Source organism: Erinaceus europaeus, chromosome 5, assembly GCF_950295315.1.
Source record: "Erinaceus europaeus chromosome 5, mEriEur2.1, whole genome shotgun sequence".
NCBI lineage: Eukaryota > Metazoa > Chordata > Mammalia > Eulipotyphla > Erinaceidae > Erinaceus > Erinaceus europaeus.
This window is the reverse complement of record NC_080166.1, coordinates 117,161,454-117,175,852: the sequence shown is the minus strand read 5'-3', so window position 1 is coordinate 117,175,852 and position 14,399 is coordinate 117,161,454.

The window sequence follows — 14,399 nt, the reverse complement described above, 5'->3', positions numbered from 1 at the left end:
TCTCTCTCTCTTTCTTTCTTTCTTTTTTAAAGATTTTATTTATTTATGAGAAAGATAGGAGAGAGAGAGAAAGAACCACACATCACTCTGGTACATGTGCTGCCAGGGATTGAACTCAGGACCTCATGCTTGAGAGTCTAGAGCCTTAGCCACTGCGCCACCTCTTGGACCATCCCTAGCCTTTTTCTATCTTTCCCTAGTGTGGTAGGACTCTGGAGACATGAGGTTCCAGGACATACTGGTAAGGTTGTCTGCCTGGGGAGGTTAAGATGGCATCATAGTAGCATCTGAAGCTTGGTGGTTGAAAAGTGGTTAAGATATAAAGCAAATTATTCAATAGGCAGGAACGCAATGGTAGGAATAGAGCAAATGAGACTAGGGGTCTTCATGTGGGAGGAAGCTAGGAAGTCTATTTAAGGTAAGTTCCATGTTGTTTGCCACATGTTCTGGATCAAAATAGCACAGAAATGATGTTGGGCTTTTTTTTTTTTTAAGTACATTCCATCAGTGGGCACATGAGGTTGACTGAGGCTTAGTAGTGATCAGCTGGGCATGTTGGTGTCTATAAGCCTTCTCCACACAAAGCTGTGATTTTGCCTTGCATATTCGGCCACTGTTTCATGGAGAACTATCCTGAAATTACCTATTTCCTCAAACCCCTATCCACCAACTCTAGCAATGATAGATAATCTAGTACCAACCACTATCTTTGTTACTGTGGACCCCAGATTCCACAAATTAGTAGAGGTCCCAAGGCTCTCAATCAGTACAGAAATCACTACTAGAGATGACTATAAAACTCACCATCTCACTTCCATCAGGAACATCACCATCAGCCCTTCTGAGGCCCCCTCCAGACCTTGCCTTCACTATAAAGCAGCAACGGTAGGGACTGCTCCACTTTCTGAAGGGAGGCTGGAACAGCTTACTTTGCCTCTTGAGGAAAAACTGGTCCTGAAATGAGTACAGCCTAGAATGTTTCCAGCTGTGACCAAAGACTGTGAGCTCAGACTGACATGGACTTAGATGCTATATAGGCTTCTGTGCTAAATATGAATATACATGTGCTCTAAGTCAGATCTATGTGGTAAACAATTAATTGTATTTATATATTTTATTCAAGTATGGGAGCTCTTTCTGCCTTAATCCAGCTTTCTAGTTATATTCTCAACTCTGACAAAAATTTGTCCACTTCCATGTTAGCTATCAAGCTCAAGCATAAATTACTAAAGTCATGGTCCCTAGGAACACATCTGAAATATACTTCCGAGCCTTTTTCTACCCTAACATCTCTATTATCATCTGCTCTATTCCTACTTTTGGTTACTGTTCATTGATCATTTTGTCCTGTTTTACATCTTACTGCCTAGCCCCCATATCACTTTTCTTATAATTCTCAGACACTCAAAAGTAAACTGGATTTAAACTGGAAAGGGCATAAGGGTGTCATCCCTTGGACCCTTTCCAACAAGAGTACATGGGCCCAGGGCATTTGCCATCAGTGCATGAAAGTAGTATTAATGTTTTAAGCGTTATCTTGATGTAAATATTGTTTCAAGTAGCACAGAAGAGAAAGGGACCACTGGAAGAGAAAGGGGCCTAGAGATGATGTTCACAGAAGCACAGAACTCTTTCATGCTACAGGGAAGCTAAGAGAGTTCTGTCAAACTCTTTTATCTTTCTGCTTGAGTGAAAAATATTACAAACATTTGTCTTCAGGCCACTGTCTGCTTTTCAACAGTCTCAGAGGCTTCTGCTTGCTCTTAGCAAATGTCTCAATAGGAGAGGAATCATTTGAAGTCCCAAAATGATCTCTGGTCCCTTTTAGGGTTGGCAAAGGGAGTAGGGCAGGTTCACAGATTGAAGCACTTGATAGAGTTCTCAGTCTCCTAGGCTACTAGTTGTGCAGCCACAGAACAGAGACTGCTTAGTAGACGTGTAGTCCTACAGAGACGAGTAGGTTGCGTTGTTTAACCTACACAGTGCTATAAAAATTGGAGTTCGTTGCCAACATCTAAAAATAAGGAGGTTTAGCATATTTTATGATTTTCTAGCTTCTCTTGAAACAGTGGTGGGTGGATCTGAGGAGCTGTTTCCGTTTATCAGAGAAGATCCCCTGACTAATGCTACCTGCAGAGGCTCTTGCAGGGATCTAAGTATGTGGGGAATAAATATACACTGAGAGAACAGATAGCTGTTCCATCCTCTTATATGCTAGGGAGAGAACGCAGACCTTCAGGGTTGAGTGGTGGTGCACCAGGTAGAGCACATATATTACTATGCACAAGGACCCAGGTACTAGGATCCAGTTCCTGCCTTAACGGGGAAGCTTCACAAGCTGTGAAGCAGTGCTGCAGATGTATCCCTTTTGCTCTCCTCTCTATCTCCCTTTCCATCTCAATTTCTCTCTACATGAGAGTAGAAAAGGATACCAGGGAGTGGTGGGTGGATTTACCGTGCAGGTACTGAACCCCAGTGATAACCTGGGTGGCAATAAAAAAAAAAAACAAGAAAAAACACCCAGAGCTTTATGCATGCAAGGGAGGTGCTCTGCTACTGAGGCACCACCTGGTTCCAACAGGTGACCTTTACTATGAAGCACAGTTGGACTTGATGCTGAGAAATTTTGAGTCATGTTTTCAGAAGCCTATCATGAAACCTGAGTTTCTTTTTTCTTTGTTCTTGTCATTTTTTTAAAAGGATGGTAATTATGCTATAAATTCTATACCTAAAATTGTTAAAACAATAAATTTTATATAAATTTACATAACAGTAAATTTTAACAATACATTTTTTAAAGAGGAGTGTGTGTTAGCATGCTAGACTGACTGAAAAAATAATGGGCATCAGCTTCCACATGGGGTCAACCATCTTTGCCCAAATGGCCCACATGTTTCTCTGGTGCATGCCTTTTTTCATTTCCCTAATTAAAAGTTTAAAATATTGGGAGCAAAACCCCTGTGAGGAATACTTAGAGGTTGGGATGAGTTTGGGGGAGGGGGAGAAAGCCTTTAACAATAGAATAACCAGTGTGAGTCTTATAAATACAAAAAAAAAGTCTACTTAGCCCTAGATACCCTCCTCACCTACCTTCTATTGCATGTCCCCCAATCACTCCAAAGCTAACCTTGTCAGACAAAGTAAGTACCACAAAAGATGAATAAGGGCAAGAGACTAGCATACTTTAATGATGACTCTCTAGTTAATACCAGGCCACCCCATCACCTGGGGCCCTAGTCAGGGAGTCCTGAGATTCCCACAAAGACACGATGGGTCTAGATCTCTAACAGATCCCTCTTGCCACTGTCACTGATCATCTCCATCAGGAACAACATAATGGACCCCTCTGTAGGCCCTTATAGGACCTTGCCTTCAATGTGGATCAACAATGACAGGGAATGTTCCATTCTCCAAAGGGAGGTTGGCCAATATACTCTACCTATCACTTGAGGATGATGAGTCCTGAAATTAGTGCAGCCTGGAATGTTCCTGCTCATGACCACAGAATGTGAGCTCAGACCTACAGGGATATAGAGGTTACAAAGGCTCCTGTGCTGACTATGGGCCCCAGATCAGATCAATGGGGTTTACAGCTAACAATCCTTATATACTTTCCCCATATTTGGGAGCTATTTTCTTCCCTGATCCAGCTTTCTGGTCCTTTTTCTATCTATGAAACCATCTTCCCGGGCAATAACTTAGGTCACCTGCATGTTAGATGTTAAGCTCAGGCAAAAACTAGGTCATGGGGCCCTTGGAATGTACCTATAATAGACCTATAGCTTTTTCCAAAATGGAGACCCCAAATCTTCATCTGCAATATTCTTGCCTTTAGGTTCATGACTAGTCAACAATTTGTTCTGCAATGGAGTGGGAGGGGTTACTGCTGGACTGCATTTGGGGCACAGAACTTTGGTGGTGGAGTGGTATAGAATTATACTATTATCTTATAATCTTGTAAATGACTTTTGAATCACTAACAATTAAATAAAAGAATACCAGACTTGCAAGCATGAATCCCTGAGTTCAATCCCCCACTAGCAGATTAACATGAGCCAAGAGTCTAGGATGCCATCTGTTTTCACATATAGTTGCAGCCTTCCTGCTGAGCTCTGCCTCCTCCTAGAGAAGTGCCATTAACTCAGGGGAGTTCTCTGTTCTGTTAGACCTGAGATTCCTGTCCCTTCATCTGGGAGAAATCCCACTGTGTGATTTTTCTCTGTTATCTTCACTACAGAGCAGCTAATCATCTTTTATGAAACTTTAATAAAAGTTTAATAAAAGCAAGAAAGGGCCTTTTACGTTTGTTGGTATGCTTCTAAATTCTGCTTCTAAGACCCCTTCTGTTGCATTGCTTGACGTTGTAGTCTATTTACATCATCATTGTTGTAGTCTATTTACATCATGTAGTCTATTTACATCATCATTGTTGTAGTCTATTTACATCATGTAGTCTATTTACATCATGTAGTCTATTTACATCATGTAGTCTATTTACATCATCATTGTTGTAGTCTATTTACATCATGTAGTCTATTTACATCATGTAGTCTATTTACATCATGTAGTCTATTTACATCATCATTGTTGTAGTCTATTTACATCATGTAGTCTATTTACATCATGTAGTCTATTTACATCATGTAGTCTATTTACATCATCATTGTTGTAGTCTATTTACATCATGTAGTCTATTTACATCATGTAGTCTATTTACATCATGTAGTCTATTTACATCATCATTGTTGTAGTCTATTTACATCATCATTGTTGCAGTCTATTTACATCATGTAGTCTATTTACATCATCATTGTTGTAGTCTATTTACATCATGTAGTCTATTTACATCATGTAGTCTATTTACATCATCATTGTTGTAGTCTATTTACATCATGTAGTCTATTTACATCATGTAGTCTGTTTACATCATCATTGTTTTCACTGGCTTAATCCCCACTGGTTCACTTACTATTTTTCTTCTCCCCACCCCCTATCCTACATACTTCCTCTTCCTGACACTTCCGCCTCAGGAGATATAAAAGACAGGGCTTTCTAATGAAGAGAGATTAGAAGAGATTAGATTGTTGAACTGCATCCCCGCTCGTCAATAAAGATTGAACTGCGTTCCCAGCTCAGCCATGAGTCCCTGGTCATCTCTCTACCGCCTGTGAAGCCAGCCCAGCCCAGCATATGGCACCCCGAACAGGGACTGGCATACGTTTTGTTTTCAACCCTATAGAAAGTTACAGTAAGAGAAACCAATAAATGTGTTCAACCAGGTGTGCCACTGCACTTCCTAACCTCATATCTGTATTTTTTATCTATAAAATTATATCATTTTCTCTTTTTTAAAAAATGTTTTATTATTGGATAGAGACAGAGAAATTGAGAGGGATGGGAGAGAGGGGTAGAGGGAGAGAAGGAGAGAAGGAGGGGGGGGAGAGAGAGAGACATTTGCAACCCTGCTTCACCACCTGCGAAGCTTTCCCCCTGCAGGTGGGGGCCAGGGTCTTGAACCTGGGTCCTTGTGCATTGTGATATGTGCACTTAACCAGATGCACCACCTCCTGGCTTCCTCTACACCATTTTCTTCATACTGAATCTTTTCAACTTTTTTTTTTTTGTGTGTGATTTATAGTGGTTTATAAGACTAAGATTACAGAGTATAGTTCCACACCACACACACCACCAAATTTCTGTGCCCCCACCTCTATATTCTCTTTACTAGTAGAGTCTAAAGTTCTCTGAGTGGAACGTTTTATAGTGGATAACAAGTGATAGTTCTCCTATACCAGGAGTGATATGTTGGCCACTCCATGTAGTAAAACAATGCATTTGCATCTTCTGGGAGCCAGAAAAAACAAGGACAGGACTGATATTCAACTTTGAAAGTCAAAAGAGTTTATTCTGTGTTCTTGTGCAATTGTAAGACAAGCCCGTGTGCAGGAGAAATGCACAGTGGGAGTCATAATCAAGACATATGTTTGACATCAGGACTAGACAGATGCTCTAGAGGTAGCCTGTGGGCTGGAGGGTCTGGGGGCCAGAATTCCATATTTTCCAGTTTCTGTATTTTCTGAGTGCCCTCCTGAAGGTGGTGGGCAGAGGAGTGCACATGCTTGTAGATCAGGGGGTCCTTGGTCACTCCAGAAGAATTCTAAGAGGACAGAGTATCTGCTCACTGAGGAAAGAAACAAGCACAAACATGAGATGATGATGATGACAATGATGATGACTATGACCTTGCATCTTTCTATTTAGGAAAAGGGCCATGGTTGATTGGAGCAGCGCTTTGTGCTGAGCCCCAACAGCAGCATTCTTGATGGACATAAGGATCTCAGAGCTCTGTTCCTTGGGGGTCTCTCTGTACTTGGTACACAAAGTCTTTGTGGATCAGTGGAGTGGGTGATTGGAAAACTGCATTGAGGGGGCCGGGCGGTGGTGCATCCAGTCAAGTGCACACAGTACTAAGAGCAGGGACCCAAACAAGAATCCGGTTTGAGACCCCACTCCTCACTTGGTGGCACTTCATGAGCGGTGAAGCAGGTCTACAGGTGTCTACTTTCTTCTTTATCTCCTCCTTCTCTCTCAATTTCTGTCTTATCTGATAAAGTGGGGCAGGGGGAGATAGCTCTCAGGGGCAGTGGATTCACAGTGCTCACCCTGAAGGGGAAAAAAAAAAAAGGAAAGCTGCATTGGAAGCCTGGAGGAGGTTGTAGGAGACTGAAGACTGACTGATGGAGACAAAGTTGAAACTGACAGAAACATCACCATCACCAGCCTATCCTAATACAAATTGGGTGAAATCTTAACACAAAAGAAACTATTTGAGTCTGTGAACACTTACTGTGCACGTTATATTCTGGAAACTTCTACATGAACTTCCTTCTGATAAACCCAAGTCATAACTTAGTACAAAGAACTCTATAGGAGAAAGGACAAAGCATAGGTTGTTTCTGGAATCTCAGCAAAGAGGGACATCTGGGCAATGATTTGGCTAGAACTGCTAGCACGGAAAGAGATGGGACTAAAGAAACTATTTTCCAAATAAATGGTGTCAGAATTTAGAAGGCTCTTGAAGTTATGAGCCCACTAGCTTGATAAAGGGACTTGAGAGTTTGATATAATGGGTGTAGTAACAGCTTTGCCTGCAATTTATGGAGGGGATCTCATATTGGTGAGCTACTTTGTTAAATTCAGCTGTTCTCAAGGATACTCACCTCCAAACTCTAGGAGAGTTATAAAAAGCACATCAGGTTATAGACTCTTACCAGGGAAAATTCTGTGCAGATGCTGTGTGTAAGGATGACTTAGCTCGGTAGTCACAAGAACTAGGCCACTGACTCAGTGAGAATGTGGTCTTTCAGACAAAAAAAGATGTCTTGACCCTTACAGAACCTGGCCCTCAATGTTGGTCAACAATGGTAGGGACTGCCCCATTCTCTGAAGGGAGGCTGGATCAAAATCTACCACTCAAGGAAGATGGGTCTGGCAATGGGTGCAGCCTAGAATGCTCCCAGCTGTGATCACAGAATTCGAGCTCTGACCTATAGGGATACAGATGTTACACAGGATCCTGTACAAAATATAGGCCCCAGATCAAATTAATGGGATTTACACTTAACAATATTTATATACCTTCCCCATATTTGAGAGCTACTCTCTTCCCTGATCCAGCTTTCTAGTCCTTTTTTCAAATCTGACAACATCTCCCCAGAGAATACCTTTGGTCTACTTGCATGTTAGCTGTAAGGAGCAGGCAAAAATTAGTATAAGTCATGGGTCCCTTGGATATAGCTAAAATAAACCTACAGGCTTTTTTCAAAATGGAAACCCAAATCTCATCTGTTATATTCTTGCCTTCGGTTCCTGAATATTAAACAATTTGTTCTTTGTATCTAAATGCTTTTTCAGATGCCAAGTTGCAGATGCTACCATGATGCCAACCTGAATTCCCAGAGCAGACAACCTCACCAATGTACCCTGGACCCCCACTACTCCAGAATGCTGCCCCACTAGGAAAAATAGAAACAGACTGGGAGTATGGAGTATGCCAATGCCCATGATCAGAGGAGAATTAATTACAGAAGCCAGACCTTCTATCTTCTGCACCCCCATAATGACCCTGGGCCCATGCTCCCAGTGAAACAAAGAATAGGAAAGTTTTCAAAGGAGGGGATGGGATACAGGACTGTGGTGGTGGGAAGTGTGTGGAACTATAATCCTCTTGTCCTATGGTCTTGTCAATATTTTATTTTATAAACAAACAAACAAAAAAGATGTTTTGAGACAGACAGAAGGTTGCTCCTGCCAGAAGGGAGGAAGAAATCAAATAATGGAGGTCTTGGAGGTTGTATACTAGTTGTCATTAATATGGTTTTGTGGATTGAAATAGCCAGAAAATCATGGCTTACCTCTTTTATCACCAAAAATGTAGTAAAAATACAAAGATTTCCTCCAAGTTTAGTTTCACTTATATTAGTATTCCCTGGTTTTCCTGGGAAAACATGACAAGCCTGTCCATTCAGTAGGTTTGCAACTTAAAGCTGAGTACTTGATCCTCTGTCCATGCTCCCAGAGGGATAAAGAATAGGAAAACTCTCAAGGGCGGGGATGGGATACGGAGTTCTGGTGGTGGGAAGTGTGTGGAATTGCACCACTCTTACCCTATGGTCTTGTCAATATTTCTGTTTTATAAATTTAAAAAAAAAAAGGAGAGAGAGAACCTTCAACCCTTAAATTGTTCCTTTTCTTCACAGCTTTTATCTGACAAGACATGAAAACTGCTGTTGATATTTATCACTCAATTTTCCCACTAGAAGATTAGCTTTATGAGGATCTGTCTTGTTCACTGATATAGCCTTAACACCTGGAATAGGGTATGAATGATATGGACCTTCAATAAATACTTGTTGAATGGAAAAAAAAAATGGCTGGAGTGACCTCAGGTACAAACTACCAGGAAAAAGAATTCATTAATCCCAAGGAAGTGGTGAGTCAGCCAAATGCACCATCACTAGCTCCTGTAATTAACAGGCAGTTAGTCTTCTCTCAGCAGGTTGAATCTGTTTGCAGGTCGACTCAGAGAATGCATTAGTTAACAGAGAAAATGTATGGCAAGTAGAACAAAGCCAGTTTGCCAGATGCTTAAATGTGGTGCAAGCACCCTAAATATCAGTGGGGAGTAGTTTCCTGGAAGCAGGGATTCATGCTGAGAACCCAGACCAGAATCTCAGAGGTCCTTTGAAGAGAGTGCAATTGAAGTTGGCAGCTTTTCAGCAAGTGCTGTTCTGTGTGGGAAGAAATCCTAGTGAAGAGTGAGATGATAGTTATGCTGTTGAACAGGGTACACTGTTGGCTCCCATTTTACAGAAGACAATCTGAACCTCTATCTCCAATTTTTTCCCTTAGTGAGAATTGAGCATTTGTGCAGAAAAACATGGTGATGCCAACTAGATATGGAAGCCTCTCACAGACCTTGTAGAAGGAAGCCCATGTGGAAATCTCTTCCCTTGTTGCAGATGATGCAGACAACACATATGTCTGTTCAGCTGATAGTCTTTATGCTCTGCTCTTCTATCTGCATCACCTTTAACGTTTAACATTGAATACACAGTAAAACCACATGAACTTCAAACCAGTACTCACACCAACTAATGTCATCTTAATTTCTTTCTTTCTTTTTTCTTTTTTTTTGAGAGAGAGGACTAGAGCATCACTCTGAATTGTGCAATGCCAAGAACTGGTCTTGGAACCTAATGCTTTTAAGTCCATGGCTCTAGTCACTGCACTACTTCCCAGGTTGCTAATGTTTTCTTAAATCTCAGACTGGGAGTTGAAAGTAGATTCTGCCTTTCTAAATTATGCCTGATAAACTGCCTCAAGATCAGTATAATGAAATTGACTTTTCAAATTGTTTTCAAGCCCAGGAATGTGTACACACACACACACACACACACACACACACACACACACACACGGAAGAGAAGCAGTGGGGCTCCCCCAAACATGGCTAAAATTGATTAGTTTGCTTGCTGTCAGGGTTTTTGTTAGAGTTTTGTACTTGCATGATTTCACAACTCCTGGTAAACTTTTTTTGGTAGATAGAAGGTGATAGACAGAGATAGGGACAGGGGAGACACCACAGCACCATTCAACCACTCAGGAAGCCTACCCCTTGCATGATGCTCTGATGTGGTAGCTGGGGCTCAAATTAAAGTGGTAAAGTGTGCACTTTTTTTTTTTACATTTTTTTTAATTGGGGAATTAATGTTTTACATTCAATAGTAAGTACAATAGTTTGTACACGCATAACATTCTCCAGTTTCCCATATAACAATACAACCCCCACTAGGTCCTCTGAATCCTTCCTAGACCTGTATTCTCCCCACCCACCCACCCCAGAGTCTTTTACTTTGGTGTGATATGCCAATTACAATTCAGGTTCTACTTCTGTTTTCTTTTCTGATCTTGTTTTTCAACTTCTGCCTGAGAGTGAGATCATGCCATATTCATCCTTCTGTTTCTGACTTATTTCACTCAACATGATTTTTTCAAGGTCCATCCAAGATCAGCTGAAAACAGTGAAGTCACCATTTTTTATAGCTGAGTAGTATTCCATTGTGTCTATAGACCACAACTTGCTCAGCCACTCATCTGTTGTTGGACACCTGGGTTGCTTCCAGGTTTTGGCTATTACAAATTGTGCTGCCAAGAACGTATGTGTACACAGACCTTTTTGGATGGATGTGTTGGGTTCCTTAGGATATATCCCCAGGAGAGGAATTGCAGGGTCGTAGGGTAGGTCCATTTCTAGCCTTCTGAGAGTTCTCCAGACTGTTCTCCACAGAGGTTGGACCAATTTACATTCCCACCAGTAGTGTAAGAGGGTTCCTTTGATCCCACACCCTCTCCAGCATTTGCTGCTGTTACCTTTTCTGGTGTATGACATTCTCACAGGAGTGAAGTGGTATCTCACTGTTGTCTTTATTTGCATTTCTCTGACAATCAGAGACTTGGAGTATTTTTTCATGTTTCTTGGCTTTTTGGATCTCTTCTGTGGTGAATATTCTGTCCATGTCCTCCCCCATTTTTGGATGGGGTTATTTGTTGTCTTGTTGTTGAGTCTGGCAAGCTCTTTATATATTTTGGTTATTAAACTCTTGTCTGATGTATGGCTTGTAAAGATCTCCCATTCTGTGAGGGGTCTCTTGGTTTGGGTAGGGGTTTCTTTTGCTGTGAAGAAGCTTTTTAATTTGACGTAGTCCCATAGGTTTATACTTGCCTTAGTCTTTTTTGAAATTGGATTTGTTTCATTGAAGATGTCTTTAAAATTTATGCGGAAAAGAGTTCTATCAATATTTTCCTCTAAGTATCTGATAGTTTGTGGTCTAACATCCAAGTCCTTGATCCATTTGGAATTTACTTTTGTATTTGGTGAAATACAGTGGTTCAGTTTCATTCTTCTGCATGTTTCAACCCATTTTTTCCAACACCATTTGTTGAAGAGACTCTGCTTTCACCATTTAATAGTCTGGGCCCTTTTGTCAAAGATTAGATGTCCATAGGTGTGGGGGCTCACTTCTGGGCTCTCAATTCTATTCCACTGGTCAGTGTGTCTATTCATGTTCCAGTACCAAGCAGTTTTGATGACAATGGCCCTATAATACAATTTGAGATCTGGAAGTGTGATTCCTCCAGTTCTGTTCTTTTTTCTCAAGATTGTTTTGGCAATTCTAGGTCTTTTCTGGTTCCAGATAAACATTTGTAGCATTTGTTCTATTCTCCTAAAAAATGTACTTGGGATCTTGATGGGGATAGCATTAAATTTGTAGATGGCTCTGGGTAGTATATTCATTTTGATGATGTTAATTCTTCCAACCCATGAACATGGAATATCTGTCCACTTCTTTGTGTCTTTTTCAATTTCTTTTAGTGACTAATAATTTTCAGTATACAAGTCTTTCACTTCTTTGGTTAGGTTTACTCCTAGATACTTTATTGTTTTAGTTGCTATACTAAAAGGAATTGATTTCTGGATTTCAATTTCTTCTAACTCAGTGTTTGCATAGAGGAGTGCCACTGAATTTTGAATGTTAATTTTGTAGCCTGACACCTTACTGTATAGACTGATGATTTCCAAAAGCTTCTTGCTGGATTCCTTAGGTTTTTCTAGGTATAGTATCATGTCATCTGCAAACAGGGAGAATCTGATTTCTTCTCCAATCTGTATCCCTTTAATTCCTTGCTCCTATCTGATTGCTATGGAAAGAACTTCCAACACTATGTTGAATAGTAATGGTGATAGTGGGCAGCCCTGTCTAGTACCTGATCTGAGTGGAAATGCTTCCAGTTTTTCACCATTGAGTATGATGTTGGCTGTAGGTTTGCTATATATAGACTCCACTATCTTCAGGAATTTTCCATCTATTCCCATTTTTTGTAGTGTTTTGATCATAAAAGGATGTTGTATTTTGTCAAAGGCTTTCTCTGCATCTATTGATATGACCATGTGGTTTTTGGTCTTGCTTTTGTTGATGTGGTGGATCATCTTGATTGATTTACGTATATTAAACCAACCTTGCATGCCTGGGATAAACCCCACTTGGTCATGATGAACAATCTTTTGAATATACTGCTGTATCCGGTTAGCTAGAATTTTGTTCAGTATTTTAACATCTATGTTCATCAGAGATATTGGTCTGTAGTTTTCTTTCTTGGTTGTGTCCCTGTCTGCTTTTGGTATCAGAGTGATGTTGGCTTCATAGAAGCTGCAAGGGAGTATTCCAGTGTCTTCAATCTTCTGGAAGACTTTTAAAAGTAGAGGTATTAGTTCTTCTTTGAAGGTTTTGTAGAATTCATTTGTAAAACCATCTGGTCCAGGACTTTTCTTTTGGGGAAGAATTTTGATAACTGATTCAATTTCATTAGCTGTGATGGGCCTGTTCATGTTATGTACTTCCTCTTTACTTAGTTTTGGAAGTTGGTAGGTATCTAGGAAATCGTCCATTTCTTCCATGTTCATTAGCTTGGTGGCATATAGTTGTTCATAGAAGCCTCGCATGATATGTTGAATTTCTGCGGTGTCTGTTGTGATATCTCTTCTTTCATTTAGTATCCAATTTATTTGGGTCTTCTTTTTTTGTTTTGTGAGTCTGGCTAAAGGTTTGTCAGTTTTGTTCACTCTTTTGAAGAACCAACATTTACTTTCGTTGATCTTTTGTATAGTTTTCTTATTCTCAATGTTATTTATTTCTGCCCTAACTTCAGTGATTTCTGTCCTTCTGGTTGCTTTAGGGTTCCTTTGTTCTTCTTCTTCTAGGTCTTTAAGATGTGCAATCAAGTTGTTTATTTGTGCTTTTTCTTGTTTCCTAATGTGTGCTTGTATAGCTATGAACTTCCTTCTCGGTAGTGCCTTAGTTGTGTCCCAGATATTTTGATAGCTTGTGTCTTCATTTTCATTGAAGTCTCGAAACATTTTGATTTCTTCCTTGATTTCCTCTTTGACCCAGAGGTTGTTAAGAAGTGCACTGTTGAGCTTCCACATTTTGGGACTATTACTAATCTTTTGTTGATTGTTAAGTGTTAGTTTAATTCCACTGTGATCTGAGAAGATGCTTGGCATGATTTCAGTGCTCTTGAATTTGCTGATGCTGTCTTTGTGGCCTAACATATGGTCTATCCTTGAGAATGACCCATGTGGATTTGAGTAAAATGTGTATTCCAGTTTCTTGGGATGAGTGACTCTGAAAATGTCCAACAGTTCTAGTTTATCTATCTCTTCATTTAGCTCCCTTATGTCTTTATTGACTCTCTGCCTGGATGATCTGTCAAGTTGAGAGAGTGGGGTGTTGAAGTCCCCGACTATAACTGTGGTGCTGTTAATATATTGCTGTAGCTCTTTCAGTAGATGTTTGATGTATTTAGATGGCTTCTCATTGGGTGCATAGATGTTAATAATTGTTAAGTCCTCTTGATTGACTGATCCTCTGAGCATTAAGTAGTGTCCATTCCTATCTTTTTTAATCTTATCTATTTTAAAGTCTACCGTGTCAGATATGAGAATAGCGGTTCCTGCCCTTTTTTGTGGGCCATTGGCTTGTATGATAGTTTTCCATCCTTTCACTTTAATTCTGTGTTTGTCTTATTGAGTTAGGTGGGTTTCCTGTAGACAGCATATTGTTGGGTTGTGTTTTCTGATCCATCTTCCAACTCTGTGTCTTTTAATAGGTGAATTCAGGCCATTGACATTTATGGATACCAAAGATTGAAGATATTTTAACACCATTCTTGTAGAGTTTTAGAGTGTTCTGATATATGTCCTATTTATGATGATCTGACTGTTTATAGACCTTTCAGAACTTCTTCAGGGCAGGCTTGGTGATTGTTGATTCCTTCAA